The following is a 19,483-nucleotide window of genomic DNA, read 5'->3' as shown; positions in this document are numbered from 1 at the left end:
GAAGCAGAGCGTCGTGGCGGAGTGGAGCCGGTTGATCCACCACCACAGAGCGCCAGCGGACACGGCGCTGCGCCTCACGCCGTTTCTGGAGAAGAATGAGATGAATCTCCTCTCCCATCCGCCTGATTCTCCAGATGAAGCCTCCAGGGACTTTTTCTTGTTCCCCAGGTTGAAGAAGCAGCTGAAGGGACAGCGGTTTGCAGATGTGGAGGAGGGGACAGAAAAATCACAGCCGGCCCTGAATGATACAGTTATGCACGGGTCCTACGACGCATTGGTGAAGTGGGAGACACGGCTGGAGCGCTGCATTGATGCGGATGGAGATTATTTTGAAGGCGACGGTGGTGTTTTATTTTGAAATGTCAGAAATAAAAAGTTACAATCAAATTCCGGTTTTTTTGGGAACGCCCTCGTACGTACTCAGAGATGGCAGAACCACAAAGACAGAAAAAACCTTTGACAAGCAGAATAAAAGGAAACGCCGGGGTGGGGGTGGGGGTGGGGGCGGGGGTGGGGGCGGGGGTGGGGGCGGGGGTGACGGACAGACGTGGAGAACATTTACGACCGTGAGCTTTCACAGGAGACCAGTAGGGGGAGCGAGAGAGCAACAGCTGCAGAGTTCAGCTTTAGGAACGTGTGCTGAACAGCGACCTGCAGCAGGCCCATCATTTCCACCACAGGGACAGCAGCAGCACCGTCCGTTACCATGGCTGGCTCTTCGTCAGCTCCCGGTCTCTAATCGCTGAACACAAAAAGTCACAAACGCTACTGGTTCCAGCTGCTGCAGTCTGGAAGACGTTCCACACCAGATTCAGTCAGTCGGCAGGTTTCCATGCTCCCGTACAGTCCGCTGGTAGGCAGAGCAGGTTGTAAGAGTGTCATGAACACGGAGTGGATCCGCTTCACTCGGAGCAGACTGTATTTCAGAGCTGATTGTAGGAGGTGGTCTACACCGATCTATCCGCTCCGTGTCTCTTATAGACGCTGCCTGACAGCAGAGCGGATTAAACGGAGGATTATTTGTTCCACCATGCGTTCCCTCGTACGTCGTGACGTGATGACGTGCCAGTAAACAGGAAGCAGGACGGTCAGAAACCAGCAGAAGAACGACGGTGGTTGAAAAACAGTTTCAATAAAAACCCCGACAGAACAAACCCTGGAGAGGAGAGATGGAGCACACACACATCGCATCAGTGAACATGTGACCACGTCCTGCTGCTCACACTCTTCTTCTGACAGCATGCAGAGAGCTGCAGCCTGCAGCCCTTCTTCCTCTGTGGTGTCTGTGTGAAATAAGGTTGAACATGCAAACAGCTCCCCTAGTGGCAGGAAGTGCAAATGCAGTCCTCACCCCCCATGCAAACATTAAAATCTCGTCTCGATCTCGAGGACTCAGTCTTGTGAGACATCTCGTCTCGTCCCACCTCTACTATTCAATATCGGCCGGCCGATATATCAGGGTGATCTTTTGACATTTTTCTCCATCGGCCGTATTTTCTTTTAAAAAGCCGATTTTTGATCCGTTGTATAAAATGACGCAACTTTTGATCAGGCACATGTGCGGGCAGCTAAAGCTGCCCCTCAAGAAAGGACCCCTGTGGCGCTGCTGCGTTCGTTTCCGTCAGAGCGGAGCTGCTCGGTGGAATCCAGGCTGAGGGAAACGCTGCTCCTGTTGGATCTGCAGTGAAGAAAGGATGTGTTGATCATTTCAGCGTTTTGTGGCTCCATGGCTCCAGTCTGCAGCAGATCAGTGTTCACTGCAGGAAAACGCTGCTCACGCTGCCGTGTTCGACCGTCGGAGTTCCTATTTTCTTCTTCTCCTCCGTTGTCCGGGCGCTGCACAGTTCATCGCGGGCAGGGCGGCCGGACTGAACAGGTCTGGAGGAAACCTGCATGTTGTTAACTTCAGATGCTGCTTCGTGATCAGTTTCAGCAGCAGAGATCAGCTGGTCTGAGATGACTCTACTGGAGTGTGTTCAACCCTGATGGTGAAAACACACCACTACTGTAGTGAACAGCAGAACAAAGTAAACAGGAGTGTTGGAGTCAGGACCTCCGTCCCGCTGACTCCACCCGGTTCTCTTATTCTATGCTTGGTATGAAAAATGCCAAAACGACTGACTTCAGATTATTACTGTTTATTTAAGCACAGCCAGATGTGATGCTCAGCTGGACCTTACAGGGAAAGATACGAGGTATTTCACCCTGAAAGGATCCTGATTGTTGATGAATCAGAGTTTTTATTCCATGTTCTTCTGGGCGGGGCCCGACAGAGAGGCTGGACTTTGTTCACTATTGGACAGTTTGGTGTTGATGTCAGCTGCCAACCAGGAGCTGAATCCTGATCCAGGATGTTTGGAACTCTAGTGAGTGTGTGTTGGTTTCTCCAGAGTGTGTGGGTATGTTTACACCTTAGCAGAGCATCTTATAACCTTGGTGTTCTTCTCTCAGGAAAGGCCTAATATACAGTTAATACAATTATTCCACAGTAATAGTGCTGATTAAAGTAGATCCCTAACAGTTCCCCCTTTGATATGATTTCATCATATCACCAAAAAAATGATGTGTGTGAGTGTGTGTGTTGATGTGTGTGTGTGTTAATGTGTATGCCGAGGTAGGTAAAACAGCCTGTCATCAGTCCTCCATGACGTAGCCCCGCCCCCTCTCGGTACGTTCCGACCTCAGACAGGATCCTTCCCCGTCCCAGGACATGTGCAGCTCTGTGTCAGCGGGTTGAAAAGGCCGTTCAGAGCAGCAAGCCTTCTTCATTGCTGGACACGTGTGGAAATGTGTAGGGAAAGAAGATGAAAAGAGAAAAATTAGAAGAATAAAAATAAGAAGGTAAAAATAAAAGAGAAAAATGGAAGTAGTGCTAATTAAAGTGCATCCCTAACAGGAGGAAACGGCGAGAGTAAAGAAAGAGTAAATAATCAGTCATGGGGCTTTTCCTGAAGCATGTATTCGCCCCCCGTGAATTCCTCCACATAACACCTGACCGGAGTTCTGTTTTTATTTGTATGTTTGGCTTTTTTTACAGCCTTGTTTCTGACTGCTTTTGTTCAATTAAAGTTTACATTTCTTTCTGACACTTTCAGAAGAGTGTGGACGTTTACTGCTGCTTGTTACATCGTCTGTTCACTCAGACAACATATTTCATTCAGAGGACTGGACACCACAAGTAATAGATTTCTTTCAGTTGCTCAGAAATTGCTGTGTGTCACAAAAATGTAATATAAATATAAATATAAATATATATATTAGGGCTGCCACGATTGGTCGATTAATCATGATTATGTCAACTATTAAAATAATCAACAACTAATTTAATAGTCCGAGTCTTTTTTCTTTTAATTGTTTTTGTCTGGAAACTGCCGCGGCACCTTCCACTGCCGCGTCTGCCTCTCTGTGTTTGACACACATGTGCAGTCGTGTCGGGCAGCGACACCAGACTGGTGTCATGGCCGCCCGGCAGCAGCGGAGCTCAGAGGGCAGCATGACAAGAAAACCTCAGAGAAAAGTGCAATGCAGCATCTGCAGGACAGAACCGGCCTTCCACAGCAGCAGAACAGTGATGGATGAGCACCTGGAACGGAAGACGTCGTGGCTCATGACAACGATGAAGAGGGACCGTCGTCTCGGTAAGCTAATAATGTTAGCATAGAGGGCTAACTACTCATAGCTGTTAACATTAGCGGTGATGGTTTGATTCATCAGCTGCCTTAAGCACACATTTCATGTTTTCTGTAACGTTCTAACAGTGATGTGTTTTAAAGTGGACCTGTTATGCTATTTTTCAGTCATGTCATATAGGTCACAGACACCTAAAAACATAGTATATAAGTTTGTTTGCCCTAAATTCGTCCTCTGTTTGGAGTTTGAGGGTCTAAAAAGTGGCTCTGAGGAGCCTTCTTCAGAACAGCCTGTTTTTGACAGCCTATTTTCCATGATGAACTTGAACGCATCTGGCCACGCCCACCTCGTAAATTCACTGTCGTTAAGAAAGCACCTTACAGGAAGTTACACCGGAAGTTTCAAAATAAAACACAATGCACCACCTCACGGATGTAAACTTTCTCCTGTATGTTGTTATTCCGCCGCCTCGGGAGGAGAGAATCAGCTGAACAGGGTCCAGACAGCAGCAAACGCGGAAATTACCTTTTTTATATAGAATGAACCAAACAAAAGGAACTATTGGATAAAGAAAAGCTCTCATTTGAGATCAAAACATAAACCATGAACTCATCCTTGCTGGAAGTCTATAAATCACAGATCAATGTGGCTGGACGAGCAGAGCGACCTGCAGAAGCGAAATGAGGTGTTTTTTATTTTCTGTTTATATCATGTGTTGGTGTGACATCGAGAGCAGAGAGCCTCTCAGAGGAGCAGCCCTCTTCATCCGGACGGCGCTGCCGGTGTGTGTTGACTTTGCGCCCCGGGCGCAGGTCGCCTCCGCTGGGCTCCGGAGCTTCGCAGCGTCCCGGCGAGGAGAGGAGCGGCCCAGCGGCCGGGCGAGCCGTGCGTCTCCGCCGGCTTCGGGACCAGCTTCCGTGGAGCAGCTCCGGGCCGTTTACCCAATCGGCCCCAACTCGGCTCCTGGAAGTCAGACGCCCGGGCGCCGTCACAGCCGCGGCCGACTCAAAGAGCCTCTCTGCTGGGGAGAGGAGCTCCGCTACGCTCCCATCCCAGCTAACTGTGGCTAAGCTAGCAAAAACTGTCAGCTGGTCAGCTGACCCGCCTGAAGACGGAGGAGGAGCTGACTTTATGAAAACACTGGAGATGGATGAGAAAATACAGCCGAAATGAGCGACCTGTCCGGGGGCGGCCAAAGGGTGGATCCTCTTCCGGGGGGGGGGGGGGGGGGGGGGGGGGGGGGGTTCCTCTTCATGATGTCAAGAAGAGGACGATTTCAGAACCGCGTGTTTGAGTGTATATTTTCTTGAAAGTGGAGCCACAACTGAGGGAGGTGACTGAATGTTTCACTTCTGGAGGATCATACAGAGGCTCTGGGAGGCAGTGTGACTGTAAAGACTCCTTTTTAAAGTGAATTTTGCATAATATGACTCCTTTAATAAGAAGTGACGTCGCGCTGATGTTTTCTACCGTTATGTTTCAGAGCTTCACCCCATCAGAGCAGATTCTCTCTGCAGCAGAACATCTGCTCCCAGAGAGCAGCCTGTCTCCAACATGTAGAAATGCTGACTGTCCTGGCGGTGAGCCAGAGCCCTGTGGAGTCTGGGATTATGTAGAGTCAGAGTGGAATAAAAGTTGTATACAGCTGAGCTCTGAACACAAAATGCACTTTTGTTTTATTTGAGTCAGTGAGACGAAAACTTCAATAATTCCGTAGTTACAGGAGCCTGCCTCATTGTTGCTCTGCTTGATGCCAAACACAGATTAAGAAAAAAAAAATTAACATGAAGGATTAATTTTTGTGTTGTTTAGGGAAGAGCCTTTTCCTTATTTTACTGAAGTATTTGCACTTTATGGTCACAGTTAAACAAGTGTTTGTTGCATATTTCAATAAAGGTTTAACGAACTCTCATCTGAATTGTCTTTATTTTTAGTTAGAATATACCTTAAACACTTAAAGCTGAAATCTAATGATGGTTATATAAGAGCAGCTTCATGGTGCTGCCATAAACTATGTTCTACATTTATTTTATATATGATGCGATTAGTCGACTAAAAATAATCAGTAGGGGTGCACGATAACTATCAGACCAATAATTATCGCGCCGATAACAGGAAATTATGACGTAATTCCGATAATTCCGATATCACGACGAAAAGCCCCGATAACATATATTTTTTGTCAGCACGGCAGTGCCTCGCTCCCACTCGCCTGCAGCGAATGCTGCATTCACGTGGTGTCGGCATAATCAGAAAATCTCCTTCTCACTGGGAAAAAGCACGAATACCCCCTCATGTCAGAAAACAACTTGTTAACTCGGTCATAACTTTGGCATTTGCTTACTTAAATTGATATCCGCACTATGTTTCCGCGTTACACATAAAAAATAGAAACATGAACTTAAAAAGTCAAAAGAACGATTAGCAAACGAGGGAACAGTGGAATTTACGTCACACCTTGAACGCAGCATGCAGCAGCGTGCTTACCAAAACAAAGAACATGGCGTCGATTGTGTGGGACTTCTTCAAAGTTTCCGAAGAAGACCGTTGGCTGGTTACTTGTAACAAATGTTCCAGGCGAGTTCCACGAGGAGGAAGAACGAGCACTAGCTTTAATACTTCCAATTAGGGCTGCACGATTATGGCCAAAATGATAATCACGATTATTTTTGTCACTATTGTAATCACGATTATTCTTCACGATTATTCATTATGTTATGTAAAACATACCTTTTTATTGCACTTTTTTTTTAAACAAACAAGTGTCAAATTGAAGTTGTGCGTCTTCAGCACTTCAGTGAAGTCCGGTGTGCATGCGCACATAATTGAAGATGTTTTAATTAGAATCTAAACAACTATTTAGAACCATGTCAATGTTGTGAACGATCGCTTTCCCTGAGAAACGAACATATAGACGCGCCGACTGTGAGTTTTTACAAACGTTTGACCAGACCTCTGTTCTGAAAAGAGCCGGATTATGACTTTGGAACCTGAACGCCTCACAGCTGAGCGACCGTCACTTGCTGCATTCTAACCCCTGAGAGCAACACGATGATCACTGAACAACAAGATGAAGATAAAACAACAAGAGAACAGTAAACAGCCACGCTAAACCCAGAAATGAAACCTACCAGAACAATGATTCCCTCGTTCTCTCCAAGCCGCCGCTCCGCCGCTCACATCCTGAACTGTCCGTCAATAACAGCTTTTCCCGTTCTGTCCGAGACGCTCAGCGTTTACATCTTCTTTCCACCGGTACAGAAGTTGAGATGCGTTCCATCGACTGATGTTTGAGCATGAAGGAATCGTTCAAAGCCAGCTAGTTCATCGGTGGCTAACAGCTAAGCTAACAGCTGACTGAGACACCGCAGTGGCGTCCATCAGCAGCTACTTTAACGGAGTGTCCCTGAAGGCAGCAGGAGCTACACGGCTCAGGTCGCCCCCTGGTGGTTGGCTAATTGTTGGATTAAAAAAGTGCTTGATTTGACACGCAACAGAGCCCGTTTTTTCAATTTAAAAATCGCGACGATCATCTAAATTTAATCGCAGCAGCCAAAATCGTGATCATGATCAAAATTCGATTAATTGTGCAGCCCTACTTCCAATCTAATCAGCCACCTGAAACATAACCACCGCTTCGACGGAGTTTTGAAAGCGTATGAGGACGCCCGGGCTGCTAAAGATGCTAACGTTAGCAACTTGCCACTCGCAAAGAAGCCACTGGGACTTCAACACATCGACGAGGCTTTCGAAAAATCCAAAAGGTTTTCCAAAGATGACCCACGGGCTAAGGCTACTGAAGATTTAATCATGGACATGATGGCGCTGGATGACCAGCCCTTCACTCTCGTTGAGGACAGAGGCTTTTCCCGTCTGATTCATCACTTGGAGCCACGGTTTACACCGCCAAGCCGCCGCTACGTCTCTGATGTGAGCCTTCCAGCTAAGTATGATGCGATTGCCAAATGTATTCACACTTTGATTGATAACAACGTGAAAGACATCAGCTTCACCATGGACATATGGACTTGTGATGTCAGCCCTGTAAGCATGATGAGTCTGACCGCGCAGTGGATAAACACAGACTTTAAAATGTACAGAGCGGTGTTGCACTCCCAGGAGCTGCCCGGATCACACACGGGTATAATGATTCAACAGGCTTTTGAAGCTGAGCTACAGCGGTGGAATATTAAGAAAGAGACGGTGCACGTTGTTTTACGAGATAATGCTCGTAATATGGAAAAGGCAATGAATGAGGGTGGTGTTGCAAGCCTGGGCTGCATGGCCCACTCTTTACAACTTGCAGTGAACGAGGCTGTGTTAAGTCAAAGAGCCGTGTCTGACTGTGTCCCCACTGGGCGCAAGATTGTTGGACACTTGAGACACTCTAGAGTGGCGTCCTCGGCCCTGAAGAAGTTACAAGAGCAGCTGCAGGTTCCACAAACACGACTCCAACAAGACATAGCTACGCGATGGAACAGCACGTTTTACATGCTCCAGAGTCCAGTGGCACAGAAGCAAGCTATTGCAGCATATGCAGTTGAATACCATTTACCCACAACCCTCAGCACCCACCAATGGACCCTGGTTGAAAACATCCTGACCATCCTTGATCCATGTGAACAGCTGACCAGGAACATCAGCAAGGCCACAGCCTCAGCTGCAGACGTTATCCCCTCCATCCCAGCCTTGACGCGTCTGCTTAAGCAAACTGTTCCGACAGACCACGGCGTGAAGACATCGAAAGACACGCTGTTAAAAGCAGTGCAAACACGTTTTAGTCACGTCGAGGAGGAGCCCCTCTACTATCTGGCAACAACAGTGGACCCGCGGTGTAAGGATCGCTACTTCACCCTCGCATCAAAACAACAAGCATCAGATATGCTGTGGGAAAAGTTGCTGGAGAATGATGGTGCCACAGCTGCCCTGCCCAGCCAGAGGAGCAGGGGAGACGGAAACAACTCGTTGTTGGGAATGTTTGAGGCAATACTGGAAGAAAACAATGAAGCTGCAATTCATCAGGAAAACAGCAGAGTTGATGCAGAAGTAAGTGTATAGGTTCATTTAACATTTTTTAAAGAAAACTTATAACTTATGTTAATGGTCAGAACACCATAATAATTAGATTGTATTTTTCTGCTTGTGCTTTAACTTTCAGCTGCAGTCTTATCTGTCGGAGCCAACACTTCACGTGAGCCGATGCCCACTGGAAAACTGGAGGAGCAACCAGTCCCGCTTTGAGGACATGGCCCAGCTTGCTCGGAAATATCCGTCAGCACCTTGCACCAGCGTCGACAGCGAGCGTTTGTTTTCTGCTGCTGGACACGTGATGACCGAGCAAAGAAACAGACTTGCATGCGAAAAGGCAGAAAAGCTGCTTTTCATTAAAAAAAATCTTACCCTGATCCATCCAGAGGTGGAAGAGTAGATAAGTAGTTCCCCTCTTAAAGGAACCAAAAGTTTGAGTGTTGAGAATACAGTGTGATACCAGGTCAGAACATGTTCCACCTTCTGAAATATTAAAACTCGTAGCTATTTCTCTCGTCTAAAGCTTTCATAAGCTAGAGGAACAAGTCAACCTCATTTACTTTAATTCATGGTATTCATTTGAATGGAACCACAAGCCAAAATCCTTTAAACTTAATTTTTTGTTTCTATGAAGTGAACTTTTTCAGTTTGTTTACAGAGACAAATCTAGCTTCTACTATTTTTTATTGACATTGAGGAAAGCACTTTTTCAATTTGTTTACATAAAAATGTTTGAATGTAACTTGTGTCAATATATTAATTTTCTATGTATATATATATTTTTTTTTTTTTTGCACTTTTTCAGTTTGTAATCCTAATGCATTTATTTGCATCAGTTCAAGGGGCCTTTGTTGTTTATATCAATAAGTAATTACTTAGGTTGATGTGAGATATCAATAGGTTTGTTTTAAAGCCTTAAGAAAATGTTTGAGAGGCTTGCTAATAGTTCTTCATTGGAAAAAATAAATATCTCTTCATTTAAAGAGTCAAAACTGTTTTTGGTTTTGTTCATAGTATTGATTTCATGATCTTAGGTATATGTGTGTGTGTTGTGTGTTATCGGTATCGGTATCGGCCTGAAGGAGCTGAAAGTTATCGGTTATCGGTATCGGTTTTAAAAAACAGTTATCGTGCATCCCTAATAATCAGTGATTAGTCAACTACCAAAATAATCGTTTGTGGCAGCCCTAGTATATATTAAAAAAAAAAACTGTGTCCTCTCCACCCCGGCGGTATTGTGTCTGTCTCCCTCCAGCTCGGGTCCAGCTGTCCTCTACCAGAGGCCTGGAGCTGGAGGGTTCTGCAGGGTCTACCAGAGTCCTGGACCTGGAGGGTTCTGCAGGGTCTACCAGAGTCCTGGGAGCTGGAGGGTTCTGCAGGGTCTTAGCTGTTCTTCTGAACAGAGCTCTCAGATGCTGTTCCTGGTCTCTGCTGGAGCCATCCTCCCAGCTTGGGGGTTCCTGCTCCCAGTGTCCCGATCACTGCTGGTATCACTGTTGTCTTCACGCCCCACACTCTCTCTCTCTCTTCCCTCAACCCTTGGTGCTTCTCCAGCTTCTCTGCTCCTTCTTCCTGATGTTCCATCACTTAGGATTGCTACATCTGTCACCACAGCTGTCCTCTGCTGTTTATCCTCCACTATGTCAGGTTGATTGGCCATCACCTGCTGGTCAGTCTGGATCTGGAATTCCCACAGGATCTTGGCTCCATTGTTCTGGACCACCTTTGGAGGTGTCTCCCATCTGGACCATATATATATATGTTGTAGGTGAGGACCCACAGTGACCAACGCTGGTGGATTGGTGACACTCGCCTCTGGGTGTCGGTCAGGACACACAAACCAGGACAGAGCTTCTGGAGTAACTTCTTCTTTATTGTCAGAAGAAGCGAAGTATTGCAGGCAGACATGTCTTCTTAGTTACCAGAGCCAGTGGGAGTGGGGACATCTACCCATGTACAGTACTGTGTTGTGTTGTGTTGTGTTGTGTTGTGTTGTGTTGTGTTGTGGTCCTACAACAAGAAGTGAATCATCATTAAGCTGATGAACAGAAGGACAAACACACTGAGATGAACAGCTAACTACAAACATAAATCAGTCTTTAACAGGAGTGAAACTACACACTGATTAGGCTGAACAGCATACACATATTGAATTACTCTGGCCAACAGTGACACCTACTGGACATTGATCAGAAACCAACAAACTCTCCAACTAAGTATCACATAAGAAGTATTTGCAGAAACCCATCTTGATTTAGAGCAGGGGTCGGCAATTAGATTTGGCGGCGGGCCACTTTTTTTGGGGGCACTTCAATCGCGGGCCAATCCATCCGCGGACTGGAGAGCGGGGGGGGGGGGGGGGGGGGGGGGGGGGGCACTGGACGTATTTAACGCGACTGCATTTGCGCAACAAATGACACCGCGCCGCGCTACAAGCAAAACTTTTCGCTGGTGTGTGAATTCGTTCGCGGGACGCGTCACGCTGGAACAAATATGCAACACAGAACATCCTGCAGGAACATCTCAGCTCCTCCTCACGTCTCCTGCAGCAGCAGTGGACAGGATTCTTCTGATGTTTGTCCCACAGTCCTGTGTGCACCCGGCTGTGTGTGTGTGACGTGTGTGTGTGCGCGCGCGCATACTGATCGATGGTGCGGGTTTTGTTCTTATGACTGTTTTTACTGTTCAGCACTTTAATGAATATGATAAGTGTTTTTACAAATAGAGATTGAGATGCTCCGCCTGCCACCGTCGCTGCTCTGTATCTGGCATGAGGAAGTCAGCTCCGGCTGCAGCGAGGCGTCGGCATCGCTTCTGGCTGCCTGCTGCCCTCCGGAGGCGGTCTGAGCTCGGTGAGTTCCACCATCTTCTGCAGGAGCTGCTGGACGGCCGGTTCCAGCGCTGCTTCAGGATGACGCTGTTTCCACCAGAAGCGGTGAACAAGTGAGATCGCGCACGCCGCTCGCCTTGGCATCATGCCAACTGTTCTGTGGTCGGAGCCCTGCTGCAGGCTGTCCTGGCGCCAATTCGCTTGAAAGGTTCAATTATTTCAACTCGAGCAACGAGCAATGGAGCGGCGGGCGGCAGCGAGTGGCAGTGCAAGTCGACGGGCACGCAGATTTTTCCCTGGAAACGCTGGCCGCTGGCCGCTCACCGCGTCATCGCTCACCGTCCGCTGCTCAAGGTTGAGCGACAATCGCGTCATTACACTGACTTTGTGAAACACACACTCAAACTTACTGGAGAATAAACACACGGTGAGCTCGGTGCAGCACTCGCTTGCGCTCTCTGTTCACCAGACGAGGTGCCACTCCTCTTTATTTTTCAGTGACAAACCGGAAACCACAACTAAACAACACATCCCTCGAAGATTGTCTATTGCAACACAATGACAGATATTGCACTCCAACAGGGGTGCGTGCGTCCGCTCGAGGGCCCGGGGTAATGCGTGCGTTAATGCGTTTGTGCGCGCGCGTGTTGGAATCCTCTCGCGGGCCGGATTGGACGGTTCGGCGGGCCACATTTGGCCCGCGGGCCGCTAATTGCCGACCCCTGACTTAGACAAATGAAAGCAGTAAGACATTCCTCAGGTGAGCTGAACACACATGCACGGAACATAAACCCACTACATGATGAAATGACATACAATCGCTCTTAACAAGCTAGCGTTTAGCATGGCTGTTAGCATCTGAACTCAGGCTGAAATCACACCACAAAACTCCAACATGCAGCGAACATTCCACGATCCCAGGGTCATGATCTCCAAGTGAACATGCTGGGTGATACTTACTTTACTCAGGAACGCACAACTTCTGTATTCGGTTTCATTTTCCTCCCACACTCCAGCAGCATTCAGAGCTAACAGAACGATCCAGGACCAGGAAATAGTCATAACATTTCTCACCAGTAGGTGGCAGACCAAACCAAAGTGTACTCAAGCAGAATCTACTGGAATCCCACAGTATAATAAAGCAACAACAATCAATAATGAAACAGCAAACATAACATGCATTCAATCCCCACACCCACAGTCCAAGCCTTTCTAACATATATACATACATACATACATACATACATACATATATATATATATATATATATACATATATATATATATATATATATACATATATATATATATATATATACATATATATATATATATATATATACATATATATATATATATATATATATATATATATATATATATACGAGGGGGTACCGGAAAGTTCCCGGACTGCGTTTATTCTTTTAAACAAGAATGATTTCAGATTTCTGGTTGTTCAGTCTCACTACTAGGGCTGTAGCGATACACTCATTTGACGATACGATACGATACACGATATTCAGCTCACGATATGATATATATCACGATTTTCGGCCAACGATATGATCCGATACGATTCGATGCAACTCGATACGATTTGTTAAACTAACATCATTTTCTGCAAGATTTTCAGGGGAAAGTGTGATTTTGGTGACATCTTGTTACTGTTCCATTGACTTGGATTGATTTAACCGAACTGAAAAAAGAATGCATCAAATACACAACATATGGCTCTGACTATGCAGAGAGAGTCTACAGCTTGCAAATGCTGCACAAAGTGAATCAAAGACGTGGCGAGAAAATTTATTTTTAATTGAAACAGTGCAAACTGTGGCTTGCAAGCCTTTGTGAGGTGAATGAAGTGCAACAGCATTCCAGTGCACATTGAAAATTGCAGCAAGTGGCCTGTTCTTAACAGTTTCTTTTACAGTTTTTTTTAACTTCACATTTAACTTCTGAGGGTATCCCTCTAGCCACCCAGTTAGTAAACATAGTACCTTGGTTACTCTAAAACAGCCAATAATTCAAGTAACAACGTGCCATTTGAACACATTTAACTCACCGGTGACGTTTGAGGTGCGCCCGTAGGTTCGTTGTATTTCCTGAGTATTTGACGTTTGTGTGACACAGCATGCAAACCGCAAAATTTTTGTCCAAATCAACACTTTCTTTCTTCTTTTTAAAACTTTTTAAAACATCTGATGTAACCCTTTAAGCCCTGGGCTATTTTTCAGAGCCTCTTCTCGAAAATGACATACTAAACTAAAAAGAATATAACACTGTAATAACTAGGCCTATTTGAGTGGTTACTGTCTCCTCATAAAGTGAACACTGGTAAGATTTGTCCAGGTGTGTAAATATCAGTATATATGTTACTGGTTAAGTGTGACTGAAGATGGAACACAGCACAAATGAAACATTTTCAGTCTCGCCTAAAAAAAAAAGCCCTTTCAATGTGATCATCTCTTTGGAAAAGTCCAGTTGCAGCTCTAAACCTCCATCAGATCATAGACTAATATGTGAACACTCTCTCTGCAAAGGCTGACTCTGTGAAAGTGAAGCAGAACAACATTTGATAGGTTTTAGTCCAGACAGGTCAGGCGATGGCACACTTTGGCACACTATGGTGCCATTTGTGAAATCTGAATTTTCTAATGTACCAAATCATATTTTTCACTTTTATATCACTGCTGAGGTTCAATACATCCAAACAGAGCAGTCTCTGGCGTGACTGCAGTGGAAATTCACCCAGAGCGTCTGTTTACGCTCAGCTGGACGCTCCGTGCGTAAAGCCTCCTCTGTATACAGGCTCCCAGCTCCGCAGCAGCTTCATGAATACAGACACCCCGTACGGCGCTAGACTCGTCTGGGCCAATAGAATGCAGCGGGGGTCACCGACATGTGATTGACAGCTCTGTTAGCCAATCAGAACAAGCAAAACACCGTCATGGCGCAGACAAACTGTATGGCGCTGACCAATCACAGAGCTCCTTCAGGCTAACTGGGGGTCAGTTTTACGCCCCGATTGACGTCAGAGAATGCTAGGTGGCTAAGCTAACCGATCCCGATGGACAATAAACGCATAATTCAGACTCTATATGAACAAAAGTCCAGGTAAGAGGCGATTTGTTTTACCGCAGTTTGAAAACGCGATCTTGCTGTTGGCTGTTTTAGTGGCATTTTCTGGCAGATTCTGTGGTTTTAGAGGCTTTGAGTGGTATGGCTGTAACCAGCGGAGTCTCAGCTCTCGTCTGAGAGGCTGTTTGTGTGAATTGTATCATGTTTCATTGCGCTACGATCAATATTTCGGCGAGTGGGTTGACACAGTCACGAATATGGTTCATAATTCATTTAGCCTTATAATAGCGTTAATGTTATAATGGCTGATATATTCGGTCAGCCCAGGTTCTGCTGTTTAAGCATCATGACATTCTGTCAGAAATAATCCATATTATTAGACAATCTCTGAAATGTTTGCTGCCAGGCCCCCAATTGGGGGGCGCTCGGGCTTAAGACACGGCGGCGCTGGAGTTAAATTCTCTGCCATTTTCTTGATCCTTCTTGCTCTTTCTTCTTCTGTGGGTAACTTACTAGAAGTGCTACAGCGACACCAGTGGCTGGCTGACCTAATTGCTCTTCCTGCAAAGCAGACGGAGCAGGGGGAGGGGGCAGCGAGCAGAGTGCCGGACGGAACAAGCGGGATTTGAATGAGACTTAATCTATCGATACTTGCGGCTGAAAGATCGATACTTTCTGGCAAAACAAAAATATCGATTTATATCACAGAATCGATAGAATTGCCCAGCCTTACTCACTACAGCAGGTTCTTGTGCAGATCTCTGCAAAGTATCGTCTCACAAAGTCACACAGGGAAAACACACACAGCGCCGACGTCAGCACAGCGGGACCGCTTCTTCGGAAAAGCACATAACGGCGGAACACAGCGCTAAACACGATCAGCGCACAAGCATCAGATTTTCTTTTTTTGCTGGGAAAAACAGCGTCAGAAACTCTCACCACGGTCCAGGAGGCGTCTAAAGATGGTGCCCTGGGGAGAACGCAGGTTCTCCAGTGGTATGGGCGCTTTGAAAGGGGCGAAATGTCACTGAAGACCAGCCCCGCTCTGGACGACCTGCATCCTCAGGCACGCAGGAGAAGAGCCGCGAGGATCTTTTTTTTCTGGAAGCCGAACACAGCGAGTCTGAGCCGCCTGGCAGTCTGTTCACCAGGACCACTACATCCAGGTCCTGAGGGGCTCCGAGGAGCAGTGAGGCAGAAGCTCTGGAGCTCTGGAGGGATGGCGAGTGGTGGCTGCACCACGATAACGCGCCGGCGCACCGGGCCCTGCGCGGAATGCAGCTCCTGGAGAAAAACAGGATGACCCTGCTGCCTCATCCGCCCTGTTCGCCAGACTGAGCCTCCTGGGACTTTTTTCTCTTCCCAAGAATGAAGAAAGAGCTAAAGGGGCGGAGATTTGAGGACGTTGAGGAGGTTAAACAAAAATCGAAGGACGCACTGCACGGGATCAATACGCAGGAGTTTTCAAACGCCTTTTAAAGCTGAAAACACGGAAGCAACGGTGGATTCAGACCAGCAGGGATCACTGTGAAGGAGACGGCTTTGAATGATTGTTACAATTAAACACAATAAAAGTTATAACCAGAGTCTGGTTTTTTTCCGGTCCTCCCTCGTATACAGGGCGCGAAATTCCCTAAAAAATGGCGGCGGGGACCGATTGAGATGGAATCTCCGCTGGGTTAGGTGTCATATCAGTAGGTCTTTACCGCCTGTTGGCTTTTTTTAATCATGACATGAAGAAATTGTGAAGAAAGAAACGACCGTGAAACCGCCGGCGTGTAGCGCCCGGAACTGAAGCGCAGCATGTTTCCGCACGAGAGTGTCGGGCGCACGGACATGTCGGAGCGAGCAGACGGAGCACAGCGCGGGGAGACGACCATGGACATATTAAAGAGCAGACCCCGCATCAGCCGCTACCACCAATGGCGCTGTCAAGAAATGCGGCCGCCATCTTGGTCCGGTCGTCCGCCTCACTCTGCTCCGCTGTTTGACCGGAGCAGTGAAGTCTCAGCGCATTAAATGAATCATAGTTCGCTCAATACTACGCTTTTTTTAAAATCTGCAAACATCATTCAAAGAGACATGATAGAGGCCACAATTTTTGGTGTTTTCAAAGTTTATAATGAATAAAATAATATTTCAGAAGATGTCGGCAGAGCTGTTGATGCCATAGTATGATAATTAATCATGGATATATCTAGGTTTAGAGCTCGGTTCCTGCTATGTCTCAATAATTATTAATAACTGGCTGTTTTAATAGGCGAATTTAATATTTTTGATTATTTTGTTTAGTGTAATTTTATATATCTATTAGGAGTGTAACGGTATTTGTATTCGTCCCGTACCGTCACGGTACGGGGGTCACGGTTCGGCACACACAATCACACGACCAATACACCAGTGAGTAAAAAAAAAAAAAAAATTCCAACCTTAGATGGCGGTAATGAGCCTAAAAGCTGCCGGCAACCACCATTATCACAGAAGAAGAAGAAGTAGAACAAGCAGGTCCAAACACGAACAAACAAAGAAGAAAGTACAAGCGGAATGAGAGCTGCAGCGTGTGGCGGAGCGGATTAAACGGGAGAGTATTTGTTCCGCGTGCGTTCCCTCATACGGAGTGACGTGTGACGTGTCAGTAAACGGGAAGCAGCACAGTCAAAAAACCAGCAGAGAACGCCACGGTGGTGGAAAAACACTTTTTTAATACAAAACCCCGACATAAAAAACATTAGAGAGGCGAGATGGAACCAAATCGCACAACAGCGAGTTGTATAAAGAGCTCCATAGCAGAATACGAGCGATCGCCGGCTGGTGTTATGGATTAACTGGTTCCCGTGTTAACGAATGACAGCGGAGGTCTGTGTAAACACATGCTGATAACAGCAGTTGTTAAAGTAAGACTCACAAAAGACTTTAAACGTATACACTCACTGTAACTGTCGATAACCGACGTTCGCCAGAACGACTACATGTTTCAGTCATTATTGGTCACAAGTTAACACGGGCACCAGTTAATTCGAAACATCGACACGCGGAGCAGAGCTCACCGAGACGTGCTGCTCGGTGCGGCGGTGCTGCGGTCAGGGGAGCAGCCGCTCCTTCAGCAGCATATCATGGAGATTTTGGGACATTATTAGAGCAGATATCAGCAGATAAAAACTGTCTGCTTGGCGCTGAGGACTGCTGCTGCAGAGAGGAAGACCTGCAAGTTCCTCCTGAGACTTTGTGCGCATGGATGCTTTGTATGCTGTACATGAATACACTCGCGTTTAATACTATTGTTTAAAATCGGATTGAAAAAACACCATGTAAACTGGGCCAATAATGTGTCGCATGGGAAAGCTTGGGAAAAATGTTCTGGTACATTTGTGAGCTTTTTTTACTTTTTCCCCACTGTACCGAAAAACGTACCGAACCGTGACCCTTACACCGAGGTACGTACCGTACCGTGGCTTTTGTGTACCGTTACACCCCTAATATATATCTATTTATTTACACATCAAAATATAATTTAATGTCATATAGAAGCAGACTGTTTTAAAATTAAGACAGATAGACAGACAGATAGATGGGAGAGAGAGAGGGAGAGAGAGAGAGAGAGAGAGAGAGAGAGAGAGAATCACAATGACAAGTAATTTCTGCCCTGTAATCAATAGAATATTTCCCTTCATCAACACTAACAGCCTTATTGTGAAGCTGCTGCTCTCTGGAGGAGATCTGGAAACTTAAAGACTTAGAACACACTTAAAGCAGGTTTTCCGTGTTGTCTTTTTGCTTGTTTTTCCCTTTTCTTTTCTTGTTGTTTTTGCTTTTTTCCTACTCATTTTGTGTCTTTTTGTTTTGGTTTTTTGTGGGGTGGGGGTGGGGGGTCATCTGTTTGGACAGATTCTCTCTATCATGATCACTGTGAACGCTGGAATCAGTTATTTCTCTTCACCAATGGGGGGAAATAGATATTAATGTGCCTGTCCCTGCTTCATCTATGTTCAACTACAAAAACAACTTAAAGAACAATTTAATATCTTAATATCTGACCTGATCCAAACACAATGAGAGATACATGAGATACATGGGAATTGCTTTAGATTGTCTGTTTTCTTTTATTCTTTGTTTATATTTTTGTAAGATCTCTCTTTTTTCTTTTCTTTTCTCTGTATTTTTCTTTTTGTATTTTTGTGCTGATTTTATGTCATCTTCTTATGTACGCCTTTTACATGGTCATTTCTTTTTCTTTCACTTTGAATTTGTGCAGGATCAGCATTTGTACAAGCTTTTTGGCTTTTTTTTTTTTGTTCCCATGCACATAGTCATATTGTTTTGACTATATGTGTAAAAAAATTAAAAGATGGATGGAATAACGCCATCTGTAAGGCAGACAGCCTGTCCTGTCCCATCCCGTCCTGTCCTGTCCTGTCCTGTGGACGTCCTGCTCTCTGAAGTCTCACTATGCAGCACAGACGAGTCTCTTGCTGTGAAATTCTCCCTCCTCAGAGCGATCTCTCACTTCTTCCTCACATTTCTGTCTTCAGGAAATATGCAAAATAAAACAGGAGATCCCCACAAAATAATCTTAAAAAAAGAGTTCACTTTCTTCCTTTTTCATTTCATTTTATTCCTTAAAGTTTCTTAGAACCTATCATTCTCATTTTTCAAGTTAATGCAAATCTGTTCCTAACAGTTTCTATAATTCTGAATAAGCCAGCTGTTTACAAATGACTCTACAGTCAGGTGTGATGTTGAGAAAACGTTTAATCCTCTCTGTGAAAAGTTATTCTTTGAGCCCTGCTCGCTGCCGTCCCACACAGGAGTCCAGCAGAGCTCTGGCTGAATCTCCATACCAATGACTGGAGCGTCTGCGCCTCTCGACCGGACCAAGATGGCGGCCGTATTTCTCGCTGCGCAGCGCCCCAAGTGGGG

The 19,483-nt window shown here is 45.9% G+C and overlaps 1 protein-coding gene across 1 annotated transcript in view; it reads right to left on the bottom strand.

The window, feature by feature from the left end:
- Positions 1–19,483, bottom strand: part of ctc1 (CTS telomere maintenance complex component 1) — a 50,321-nt gene that overhangs the window by 25,407 nt on the left and 5,431 nt on the right. The window lies entirely within an intron of this gene.

The sequence above is a fragment of the Salarias fasciatus genome, chromosome 3, assembly GCF_902148845.1.
Source record: "Salarias fasciatus chromosome 3, fSalaFa1.1, whole genome shotgun sequence".
Taxonomy (NCBI): Eukaryota; Metazoa; Chordata; class Actinopteri; order Blenniiformes; family Blenniidae; genus Salarias; species Salarias fasciatus.
Note: the sequence above shows the minus strand (reverse complement) of the source record. Positions and strands in the feature narration are given on the sequence as shown.